We start from the raw sequence: 13,570 nt of genomic DNA, 5'->3' as shown, positions 1-13,570 counted from the left end.
TACAACATAAAAAATACGCAAAATACAATATAATACAAAAGAACAGCATTTTAATAGACCATCCTCAAGCACAAAAGGGGGAAAAAGAAAGGGGCAAAATAAAAATAAAAATTATCTTCCACTTTTAAACGATATCACCTTAATGTCTTGCAGCTGAACAAAATACTCGTGACACAAAACACTAAACACAACATAAAAAAAAATCTAATTTGACATTCCCTGCACGATAATAAGGGAGGAAAACGGAGATAAAACAATAACATAAAAAAATCTTCTTAAACGGCCGCCTCGTTGTCCTGCAGATTAGGAAAATATTCAAGGCGCAAAACACTACAAAAGAACACCAGAAAATCCCGTTAGATTGACCCTTCCCTGCACAAGAAAAAAAGGAAAACGGGGAAGCATAAAAACAGTTTCCGCTCAGCCGATCACCTCACCCTCTTGCAACATCAGATAATAACACTCGACGAACAAAACGACAGAAAAGAACATCAAAAAATCTCGCTAAATTGACCCTTCCCTAACACAAAAAAGGAAGAAATGGGAGGGAAAAAACGAAAAAAATCTCCCCTATTTTAACCGATCCCTCAATTCCTTGCAACAAACACTCGAAACTTCACACTTGGGACGACACAAGACACTCACAAAAGACCACCCAAAAAATCACACTAAATGGACCTTTCCCTCCCCTCCACATACAAAAAAAGGAAAAAGGGGAGGAAGTAAAAAATTGAAAAATCTCCCCCCTTAAGCGATCATCTCATTCCCTTGCAACATATGATCTCACAATTTGCAACATCCCTCCCTTCCCTTCCCTTCCCCTCCGTTCCCAGCACACGTGTCCTGCCACCACCACTTAATCAGATCACTGGTTTGCAAGGTTATTAAGCCCCTACCAAACAGTCCCCCCTATCCCCCTTCCCTCCGCACCCCACCAAACACCCCTCTGCTATCTGCCCAACCCTCCGGCCCAACCCCTTGCAACATTGAATACACAGCCACGCGTGAACACACACACACACACACACACACACACACACACACACCTCCCATACATGCCCACTTTTTTTGTCGGTGTGCAAATTAGGGGAGGTTCTATGGGTACTTTGTGTGTGTGTGTGTGTGTGTGTGTGTGTGTGTGTGTGTGATGAGATAAGAGAGAGAGAGAGAGAGAGAGAGAGAGAGAGAGAGAGAGAGAGAGAGAGAGAGAGAGTACGCTAAGTCGTTGCTATCGCTGCCTTAACAGACCGCAAAACATGATGAGTGAATATCTTCATCACACAGAAACGTACGGAAATGAGGAGAGTGAAAAACAGATCTCTTTACATCAAGGGACGCGTATGGAACCGGAACTAACCTCCCCCCCTTCCACCCCCGCCACCACTCCACTCCACCTCCCCAACCACATTCTGAAGGACCTCCAAAGCCTGTTCTCCCCCTCTCTCTCTCTCCTTCGCCTTCTTTTTTCTCATATTTAACTTTTGCATCTCCCATTCTCTTCCCTCTCCCTCTCCTTCACTTCCCTCCATTCCTATACCCTCATCCTCCATCTCCCATTTTCTTCCCTCTCCCTCTCCTTCACTTCCCTCCTTTCCCATACTTTCATTCTCCCTCTCCCGTTTTCCTCCCTCTCCCACTTCTTCGCCTCCCTCCTTCCCATACTCTTCTCCTTCATCTCCCTTCCCTATCTCCATCCGCTCCCCATTCTCTTCCCTCTCCCTCTCCATCACTTCCCTCCTTTCCCATGCTTTCATCCTCCTTCTCCCGTTTTTCTCCCTCTCACTCTCCTCCTCCCTCTTTTCCTATACCCTCATCCTCCATCTCCCCTTTTTCTCCCTCTCACTCTCCTTCGCCTCCCTTCTTTCCCATCCTCTTCTCCTTCATCTCTCTTCCCTATCTCCATCCGCTCCCCATTCTCTTCCTTCTCACTCTCCTTCTCCCTCCCTTCCTGTACTCTCCTATTCATTTCCCATTCTCTCTCACCATCCTTCGCCTCCCTCCTTTCCCATCCTCTCTTCCTCCATCTCCCTTGCCTCTCCCACTCCGTTCCCAGACTTCCTCTTTTCTCTCATTTACTTCCTCGCTTCCTAACTCCTCTTTAATCCATCTCCTTCCTTCCTTTCCTCTGTATTCATTTTCAGTCTCTATTTATTTCCCAGCCTTTCTTTATTTCCTTTCTTCTCCCCGCTAATTAACTTCCCTACCTGCTTTTTCTTACCATTTTCCTCCCTTCCTTTGTGTCTCTTTTCTCGAAGCCTCATTTTCTCCCTTTCTTTTATTTCCTTTTCTCCTCCATTCTCACTTCCCTTTCTTTGTCTCTCTCATCTTCACTCCTTCCTTCCTTCCTTCCTCCTATTCCTTCAATCCTCCCGAAGGCCCTTGGACATGTGTTCGGGGACAGTTAATATATCGCACAACACAAGCGACACAGTCTCCATGTTGAGGATCCTAACAAAAAAAAAAGTACTGCCATTTCCCTGCACGTCAGACGCCCGAGAATGTCTTCCTCCCTCTCCTCCTTCAATCCTCTCCTCTCTCCGTCGTTCCCTCCACGCCGCCCCGCCTCTCACCCTTTCCTCCTCCCCTCGCGGCCCGTCAGACCCTAAGCCAATTTGTCCGCACTTAACACTCTTGCAAAAAGCGCGAAGTGTCGTTGCCAAAACAATTTGCAAAGCCGCGTTTTTTTGCACCCGCCGCCGCCAAAGAGGCTAAACAGTCTCCCCCTTTTTGCAACAAACCATTACACCAGCAATTGACCGCGTATTGATGCCGCGGCGAGGGGGGGATTTTTTCAACGTGGGGGTTTGTGCAACATGAACTTTTTTTGCAAGGGTGGCGGAGGGGAGGCGCGGAGGGTGGCGGAGGTACGACGAGGCGCGCTCCGGGGCCCCTCGCCGGCCGCTGCCACGCCTGCCGCAGGGCCGAGCCGGCGGGGGGCGAGGGCTGAGGTGACGCCTGTGACAGCCGGCGGCATTCATCGCCCGTCCTGCCTCGGGGGACGTTTGGCAATACACACGAGGGAGACAACGGAACGCTTATCGCCTCTAACTTGCAGCGCGGTCCAAAGTAACCGAGTGAACGCTATTAATTAAGATTTCTTCATCCATATATACATTTTGCACGCATTTCAAGTAACAAATATTGAAGCTATTTTTGCATTAATCCCGATCAAATTTAAAAAAGGTATACACGAAACTCAAATTCAGATCTTCATAATTATCCTTCATACTTTCAGTACCAAACACGACACACAAGGCTTTCTTTTCTTTTTTTCTAAGCAACAAATTTAAACCAGAAAACAACAACCAAACGACATCCCAAAGAAATTCCGCGGCCGAGTATTAACGGAGTGCTGGCTAAGTGCTGGCCCTGAGACTAATGGGGGGGGACGTATGTATGTATATGTTTATGTGTATATGTGTGTGTGTGTGTGTGTGTGTGTGTGTGTGTGTGTGTGTGTGTATGTGTGTGTATGTGTGTGTGTGTGTGCAGGTAGGGGGATAACGAGACAGGAATGCAGCGAGATAGAAACTGAGCAGGTATTTGAAGATGTAAGTTGTGATCAATTATACTGTGTGTGTGTGTGTGTGTGTGTGTGTGTGTGTGTGTGTGTGTGTTCGCCTTATCTCCCTCCTGACACAGTTCATCTCAGGTCACAGTGAGTCACGCGGGCCGTCCTTTGTCGCCCCCCCGCCCCGCCCCCCACGCTGGTGCTTCTTTTTGTGCAGCACTAACTTGCATATCAATGGTGGGGAGCATCACTATTAAATTATTTATCACGCCCATCAGGTGACGCCTCGCTGCACCGTCTGTGTGTGTGTGTGGGGGGGGAGGTCTGAGTGTGTGGGTGGAGGGGGGAGGGCAAGGTCTGTGTGTGTGTGTGTGTGTGTGTGTGTGTGTGTGTTAACCCACCTAACATGAAGTCCTTCCATTCTTATTAAGTAACAATAAAGTCTGTCTCTCACTTCAAGAAATATATTTAATGATAATCACCCATGAATGTCACCTGTCTTACTGTAACACACACACACACACACACACACACACACACACACACACACACACACACACACACACACACACACACACACACACACACACACACACACACTTGACCCTGCACCTGGAGTGACAAAAGTACGGTCATCAGTCAGCTGGGAGACAAGGAGGAGGAGGAGGAGGAGGAGGAGGAGGAGGAGGTGAGCAAGGTACACTCTGAAGGGAAAAAGAAGGGGTAAGAAGGGAGGAAGGGAAGCAAGGTACTACAACAAGGAAGAGGAGGAGGAACCCTGGGCAGAGAAGAGGAGGGAGACGAGGAGGAGGAAAGTAGGCAGGAAGGAGCCCCGGGGGAGGAGGGAAGGAACACTCTCAGCTCCCTCCGCCGGTCTAATGGGTCGCTGCGGGGGGCGGAGATGGGGCCCGCGAAGCCCTATTCATGGGAGCATGGGCGTGGGTTCCAGGGAGAGTCCGGACCCACGCCCACACACGCCGGCCCTGGCTCGCTGTTAGGCCTTTCCCCCTCACCTGATAGCCGCTCCGACAGGCCGGGCATTCAGCGTGCGAACTGTGGGATTGATGAGGCGGAGGAGGACGAGGACGAGGCGATGTGGGGCTGACTTTCTTGACTTGGCCTCCTCCTCCTCCTCCTCCTCCTCCTCCTCCTCCTATTCCCCTTGTCCTCCTCCTCCTCCTAGTATTCCTCTTTTTGTAAGTTTCAGTGCCTTCCTTCCATAGCCCCTTCCTTGTCCCCTTCAATATGCCTTCCCCTCCTTCTCTATCTCTTCACTCCTCTTCCTCCTCCTCCTCCTCTCCTCTTAGTACTCCTTTTCTTGCTAGTTTCAGTCCCTTCCTTCCATTCCTTCCATAGCCCCTTCCTTGTCCCCTTCAATATGCCTTCCCCTCTTTCTCTTTCTCTTTCTCTTCACTCCTCCTCCTCCTCCTCCTCCTCCTTGTAGTCACATTAAAAAGGAGAGGCAAAAAACAGATGCACCGACGTTACCAGGCCGAGCTGTCCCACCATGACGGATTGTTACGCCCATGACTGTCTGGTGGTGGTTATGCTGATGATGATGATGGTGGTTATTATTATGGTGGTGGTGGTGGTGGTGGTAATGACGTATAAGTAAGAACAAGACATTTATCCTTCCAAGTTTTTTAATTGAAGTGGTAAGAACGACAATTAGAGTAAGTATTATTCCCACGGTTTTAAAATTATGAACGTCAATTAGAGTAAGTATTATTCCCACGGTTTAAAAGTTATATATGAAGAAAAAGCTGATAGAGGAGGTCGTTAAAATGAGCAACAGTTAACGAAAAAGTAAACAAAAAAATAGATGATAAGGTAAATCAATGCACGAAACAAAATCACGAAAAAGGACATAAACGATAAAGAAACAGGAGGAAAGGAAGAAGATGAGGAGGAAGAGGAGGAGTGGGAGAAGAAGAAAGCGAGGGAGAATGAAAAAAAATAGCCCATAAAAGAACAAAAACAAGGAAAAGGAAAAATCAACAAAAATAAATAAAACCAGAAGACATCTATTGCCATTCATTCACACACACACACACACACACACACACACACACACACACACACACACACACAACGACCCAACCCCACCCACCTACATACACAGACAGACACCTTTCCCCCCCCCCATTGTACACACACACACACACATACCCCTCCCCATCCCCTTACCGCCTTCACACACACACACACACACACACACACACACACACACACACACACACACACACACACACACACAAAGACCAAACACCACCTCACCCACACACACAGATAGACACTTTCTCCCACACACACACATACCTCTCCCCCGTCCACCACCCCCTCCACACACACACACACACACACACACACACACACACACACACACACACACACACCTCTTCGCAGGGAAAAATCAGGTGCTGCAATAAAGCGGCGGGGATATGCTGCGAGTGTCGGGGCCACGATAATTATTGCGGCAGGTTATAATAAAGCCGAGTCCCACCTGGGGGCGCCGGGGGCAGAATTACGGTCACATTAGATATAACACTCAAGGACACTACATGAGGGCGGGCGAGCACGATATATGCGGCCCACTATATAGCATTGGTTGGAGGAGGAGGAGGAGGAGGAGGAGGAGCATAATACAAAGGAGTAGAAGGAGAAGAGGAAGAGGAGGAAAATATAGAGCAAAATGAAGGAAAAGAAGGAGGAAAATGAGAAAAAGAAGAAAGGGGAGGAAAACGAGAGAGAGAGAGAGAGAGAGAGAGAGAGAGAGAGAGAGAGAGAGAGAGAGAGAGAGAGAGAGAGAGAGAGAGAGAGAGAGAGAGAGAGAGAGAGAGAAGGAGGACGAGGACGAGGACGAAATGTTGTTTAAGTATTAAGACAAAGAAAGAGAAAAGGAGCTGGAAGAATCATTATATAGACGAGAATTAAAGAAAAAAAGTATTAATTCAAAGCAGAGATTGATTCATAGCATAGAGAGAGGCTGTTTGCGGTATCCTTATTAACGGAACCGAAAGAGTGAATGGTAATATTAAGACACTTCATTGAGCTTCATATTAATAAGAAAAAATAACAAAATAAAATGAAAAGTAAATAATCGGGGAGGTGAAGAGAAACTGATACACGCTAAGCCATTAAAGCAAACAAATACGAAAAAAAAACGTCAAGGAACAAAAACAGAATAAATGCTTAAATTGAAAAACTGCACACTTAGGGTAATTAGTCGCTTTTCTTTTTTTTTTTTTTCTTTTTTCTTTTTTTACTCCAGATCACTGCTGAGAACACACACACACACACACACACACACACACACACACACACACACACACCTGCGCGAGCCATCACCCTCGAGACGCACAGGTGAGATAATTGTAAGGCAGCCAGGTGTGATGCCAGACGGAGGAGGAGGAGGAGGAGGAGGAGGAGGAGGAGGAGGAGGAGGAGGATGGACTGGAGATATGAGAGAGGGGAGGAAACTTAATTAAAAATGCAAGCAGAAGGAGATTTGAGTAGAAGATTAAAAGGAGAGATGTGGAGGAAAGGAATGGCTGAGACAGAGAGAGACAGACAGACAGACAGACGGACAGGACAAAGAGACAGGGAAACAGACAGCGCAATATGAGGATGCGACACAGAAAGCAACCTCACCAACCTTTTCCCTTCCCCTTTCCTTCCTCTCCTTCCTCTCTTTCCTCTCCTTTCCTCCATCTCTCTGTCCCTCCTCCATCTCCGCTTGTCCCTTTGTGCCTCCGCCCCCTCCCTCCTTCCCTCCCCCCGCCCCTCCCTCTCTGTCTCATTTCAGTCTTAAGTTGGTGTGCGCCCCCCGCCCCCCCCCCCCCCATAACAATGCCCCCCCCCAACACTATCATGCTACGCAGGGGTCTCATAACCAATATTTACTGTTTTACCTCATATGATTCTCCCTCCTCTTCATGTTATGCCCGCCCTCTTTCTCTCTCTGCTCTTTCTCTTTCTCTCTTTCTTCTCTCTTCCGCGTTCTTTCCTTTCTTTCCTCTCTGTTCTCTTTCTCTTTTTTATTCAGTTTTCCTTCCTTCCTTCCTTCCTTTCTTCTCTGTATTTTTCTCTTTCTCCATTTTCTCACACTTTCTTTCCTTTCTCTCTCTCTCTCTCTCTCTCTCTCTCTCTCTCTCTCTCTCTCTCTCTCTCTCTAGTTATTTAAATAATTTTTGCCTTGTTTGTATCTTTGATTCCTTAATTAAATTTTTATTAAGCCATGTTTATTTCTTTTTTTTCTGATATGATTACGTCCTACACATAATATTAACTCCAAACATTAATTTATTTCTCTTCCATGCAATTTTGAGCCTTTTAATTAGATGGTTATCATAATAATAATCATAATCTAATTTAGTTCATTACTCTCATCTTGCTCCTTCATATCCCTCACCTCCTCCTCCTCTTTCTCCTCCTGCTCCTTCTCCTCCATCGTCTTGTCCTTTCCTTCCACATTCCCTCTCCTCCTCCTCCTCCCAGCCCGACAATTCTCCTAACCCAGCTTCCTCTCCCACTTCTTCCCGTCTCCGGGCTCTCTCTCTTCTCTTCCTTGTCTACCTCCTCCTCCCGTCCCCGCACCCTTCCCTTCCCCTTCCTCCCGCGCGCCCAAGACCCTCATAGCTTACCTTGCCCGTGGAATTCTTTATGAGCTGGAGTTTAATTAGATTCCAGATATCATGAATGTGGCGTAATTATTGTGGAGAACATTTCATATGCAATAACTGCCTGGGAATATGGAGGCGGGGATGTGGCGAGCGTGTGCCGCCGTGATTAATGGAAAGCAATAACTCCTTAGCTGTTTCTCTCTGGCTGACGTTAATGCGCGCGGCATATACATGAAAAGGATAATTTTTTGGAGGAGACATTAGCAACGATGGTATTGCATATTTATGGGGCATAATTATTCCCGGCGATGATAACTCTGGAATGAGGATTACACAGCTGCGGCGGGCGAGGCGAGGGAGAGGAAGGGAGAGGCAGGGAGGAGGGTAAGGAGAGGGAGGAGGATAAGGAGGACGAGGACGAGTGGAAAGAGAAAGAGTATGAGAGACAGAGAAAGAGAAGAGATGCTGTTGTCTGGAACGGGTGGGAATCCTGGAATCTGTCTTTGTGAGGGCTGAAACTTAATGGGGATATGTATTTTTATGGTTATGCCCGCGAGGAGGGAGTATTTCAGCTTTCTCCGGAGGGCGGCGGGGACGAGGGGAGACCTAACCATGGGGGAAGGGGAGGAAGAGGGGACACACTACTAAGAGATGCGGCGGTGACGACAACGAGGACGACAGCGACGAGCCCAGGTGGACGCGACGCAGCACCTTCTGTTTATTCAGTGGAATTTGCTCCGGCTCTGACAATGAATTCTCGGGGCCGCGGCGGCTTCCACGAGGGAGACACATTTAACTATTCTTAAATTAGATTCAGGCCGGCGGAATTTTAATGCGGGGCTGTGAGTGTGTTGTGGGAGAGGGAGTGAGTGTCCTGCGCGGCGCTTTATGAGGACAGCACCATACACAGAAGGAGGAGGAGGAGGAGGAGGAGGAGGAGATTAAAAGGAGGGAAAAAGGAAGGGCGTTGATTATTTTCATTCTTGGCGTGACGGAAATTGTTTAAGATAATATGTAAATGCGTGTGTTTTCGTGTATATGTGTATGTATGGATATGTATGTAAGGATGTATATATCCAATGTATGAGTATGCATATGAGTGCGTTGGTGTGTGAGTGTGTGTGAGTGTAAAGGGGGGGGGGGGGGGGGACGAAGAGTGAGAGAATAAATATGGGGTGCAGGATGGGGTGTTTCTACCATGTTTAAGATATGATCGAGAATAACAAAAGGGAATGTGAGGGTGGGAATATATGGCATCGTGGGTGATGTGCTCTGGGTGAACGGTTTATGAGGTGCTATGGAGCAATAAGTAGCGGGCTTTTTTTTTTCTTCATTATTTTTTAATTTTTTTATGCCCTTGCACTGTCTCCACTGCTGTAAAAAAAAAAAAAAAAAAAAGTGAAGCGCTCTGGGTGAAGGGCAGAGGACAGACACCCCATAATCACCCTTTCACTCATATCCCCCCTCCAGCCAGCACATGTTCCAGCACCCAATAACACCCCATAAGACTCACTACACCCACGTACATGCTTGCTCTTGAAATCACAGCCTCGACCCAAAGCTCCCATTTAAATCTATGTTATCACCCTTCATCTTTAACTTATCCAAACCCTCTCAAGACCTGTTCCAATTGCTTTAGACTCTTTTCCGTATTTATCTAACTCAGCCTACATCTCAAGCCTCCATTTTAAATTAGTTCATCAATCTCCTTTCACAAAGCTCTGTAAAAAAAAGCTCGCTAATCGCTCTTCCTACAGAGACAAAAGTTATGAGCGGTCAAAAGAGAGGTCAATTTCGGGAGGAGAGGTGTTGATACGGTCTGTCCCTCATCTCCTGTTCCTATTGCTTCAGCCTCTCTTTGAAATTTACTAACTCAGCTTCCACCTCGTCCCCATTTTTAAAGTACTTCATTAAGCTCCTATCACACAGCCTCTCATCCACAATTCTGCCTCATCCACCTGTAGGCCTCCTGTTCCCATCGTTTCAGTCTCTCTTCCACATATTATCAAAGTCTCCATCTCAAGTCCCATTTATAAAGTATTTCATCAAGCTCCTATCACACAGCCTCTCATCCACAACACTGCTTCATCCACCTCTAGGCCTCCTGTTCCCATCGTTTCAGTCCCTCTTCCACATATCATCAACTCAGTCTTCATCTCAAGTCCCAATTTTTAAGTACTACATCAAACTCCTTCCACACAGCCTCTCATCCACAACTCCACCTCTTCCACCTGAACGTCTCTGTCCCTCATCTCATGTTTCCATCGTTTCAGCCTCTATTCCACATTTGTTAAGGTCAGCCTACATTTAAAGTCCCAATTTTTAAAGTACTTCATCAAACTCCTTCCACACAGGCTCTCATCCACAACACTGCTTCATCCACCTGTAGGCCTCCTGTCCCTCACTCCACTCTTTTTGACCGCCATCCATCCTCAGTTGATGATCCTACCAGCTCAAGCCTTCTCCCTCCCCCTCCATCACCCCTCCCTTGCCGCCCCATCCCAGTCCCTCAATCCCTCACAGTCACCCCAAAACTCATAACAACAGTTTTGGCATTCATCCAGGCCACTAACACATAATTCATGCTAATAACCCTAATCAATTTCAATCCCTCACAACCCAGTCAATTACCTACGTGAGATTTAATATTCCGCTGTTCGATCGCTGGTCCTGAAATAGAGAATCCATTACATCTGGGGAAGACTGTTATGGGTTTGTCTTCGTACTAATATTTTTTTTTTTTGTGTGTGTGTGTGTGTGTGTGTGTGTGTGTGTGTGTGTTTGTACTCTTTTGTTCAGTTCTAATATTGTTGTTGTTATTGTTATTGTTGTTGTTTTCAGTCACTCGTTATTCATGGTAAACCAACCCCCCCCCTCCCAACTTTGCAGCATATAACCACCCACTCCCAGTTCGTACGCACCTTCCCAATTAGCACGTATACCAAGAAAATAAGATAAGAAAGAGGAAAAAAAAATTAACTATGGTGAAAAATTAACCTTTGCAGAATTGATCCGTATTTTGACAGTTTTCGTCTCAATAACTTTGCTCAATTTTTTTCGAAGTTTTTATTCTTTCTAATATAAGTGCGTAGCAACCAATCAGCGGACATCCTATATATGCTAACCAATCCTCACCTAATCCTTGCCGAAGCCTTACATAATAGCCAGTCTCCCCCTCTCCCCACTAACCAATCCCTCACCCTCATCACATATACACTAACTCACCACCACCACCACCACCACTGTCACCACCAGCACTACCACCACCACACTCATTTGTCAGGGCATTAATTATTCCTATGTAGTTAGATAGGCAACTCTGAATCCTCTTCCTCTTCCTCCTCCTTCTCCTCCTCCTCCTTCTCCTCCTTTTCTTTCTCCGTCTCCGTCTCCGTCTCCTTCTCTATCTCTTTCTTTCTCTTTCTCTTTCTCCTTCTCCTCCTCCTCTTCCTCCTCCTCCTCCTCCTCCTCTTTTTCTATCTCCTACTCTTTTCCTTCTTCTTCTCCTTCTCCTACTCCTCTTTCTCTTTCTCTTTCTCCTCCTCCTCCTCCTCCTCCTCCTCCTCCTCTTCGTTTGCATATTACTAATGACATGAGATTAAGTGAATTATGTTCGTTTCTATCGTTCGTTAATTTTGTATCTACTTACTCCTCAACATCCTTCCCCTACTCTTCTTCCTCTTCCTATTCTTCCTACTCTTCTTCCCTTCCTTTCTTTTCATTTTTCTGATTTCATTTTTCTTATTATTCTTATTCTTATGCTTATTCCTCCTTCTCCTCCTCCTCTAATACACACACACACACACACACACACACACACACACACACACACACACACACACACACACAAGTACACACACATTAGCGCAACCTCAATAACCTTCTTCCCCTTCTTCCTCCCTCTCCCCTCTACCCTCACTCCTCCTTCTTCTCCTCCTCCTCCTCCTCTTCCTCTCCCTAATACTCCATCGTTCTTTTGCAATGAGGTGGGGGAGGTCCGTGTGAATTAGAGTTTAATTATCGCTTCAATTGGCAGTTCCATGTCGTAAACTATGCGAGTAATGACGGAGGATTTGTCTCGGGAAGGAGCGGGGTGTGTGATTGTTCTTTGAGACAACAGCGGTATTTGTGTGGGAAGGACGAGCGTGTGAAAGAGATGGAGGTGAATTGGATATGTAGGCAGGAACGGGAGATGAGGTGTGGGGAGAAAAATGGGATGGAGGAGAGTGAAAAGGATGAAGGGGAGATGGAAATGTATGGGGAAACTAGGAATGGGAAGAGAGAGGAAGAGGGGGAAGGAAGGGAAAGAATAGGCGAGTAATGAGATGAGGTGTGGGGAGAAAAATGGGATGGAGGAGAGTGAAAAGGATGAAAGGGAGATGGAAATGTATGGGGAAACTAGGAATGGGAAGAGAGAGGAAGAGGGGGAAGGAAGGGAAAGAACAGGCGAGTAATGAGGAGAAGAAGTATGGGGAGAAAAATGGGATGGAGGAGAGTGAAAAAGATGAAGGGGAGATGGAAATGTATGGGGAAACTAGGAATGGGAAGAGAGAGGAAGAGGGGGAAGGAAGGGAAAGAATAGGCGAGTAATGAGGAGATGAGATGTGGGAGAGAAATGGGATGGGAGGGGATGTGAAAATGATGGAGAGATAGAAATATATGATGAAACAGGGGCGTGTGAGGACAAGGGAGAAGGAAGAAAAAGTATTAAATGAAAGGAGGAGAATAGGGGAATTAGTGACTGCAAGAGTGAAAGGAAGGTGGAGAAAAAAATCGAAAAGAGAAATGGAAAAAAAAATAGGAAAGTATGTTAATGAAGTTTGAGCGAAATAAATATATATAGTTTTCACTTAATAGATACCGGAAACTATTAAGGATAAATTTTGAAGACCACTGAACGTCAAACATTTTACCATATATAGAAATGTTCCCCCCAAAAAAAAAAATTTATAAAAATGGGAAATTATATATAGAAAAAAAACGAAGCACAACTGACGAAAAAGAAGAAAATATATAAGAGAGAGAGAGAGAGAGAGAGAGAGAGAGAATAAAGGAAAGGAGGGTACGACGTGAATAAAAATAAAAACTGAGAGGTCAAAGAGGAAGATTAAACAAGAGGATAAAAATGGAGAAGAGGTAAAGAGTGAGAAAGAAGATTTGAGGAAGAAGTAAAAAGCGGCAGAAGAAAAGGAGGAGGAGGAGGAGGAGGAGGAAAGGGGAGCAGGATGAGGGGAAGGTTGAAGGAAAAAAAGGAAAAGGAGGAGGAGAAGGAGGAGGATGTTAGGGATGGATTACGAAAGCAAATGAAAGAGACGAATGTTGGAGGAAAGGAAGTTAAGAGAGAAAGAAGCTGGAAGGATAAAAGAGAAAAAAAGTATTAGGGACCAGGATGAATCTGAGGAAGAGGCAGAGAGAGAAAGAGAGAGAGAGAGAGAGA

Source organism: Eriocheir sinensis, chromosome 56 (assembly GCF_024679095.1).
Source record: "Eriocheir sinensis breed Jianghai 21 chromosome 56, ASM2467909v1, whole genome shotgun sequence".
In the NCBI taxonomy this organism is placed as follows: Eukaryota; Metazoa; Arthropoda; class Malacostraca; order Decapoda; family Varunidae; genus Eriocheir; species Eriocheir sinensis.
Note: the sequence above shows the minus strand (reverse complement) of the source record.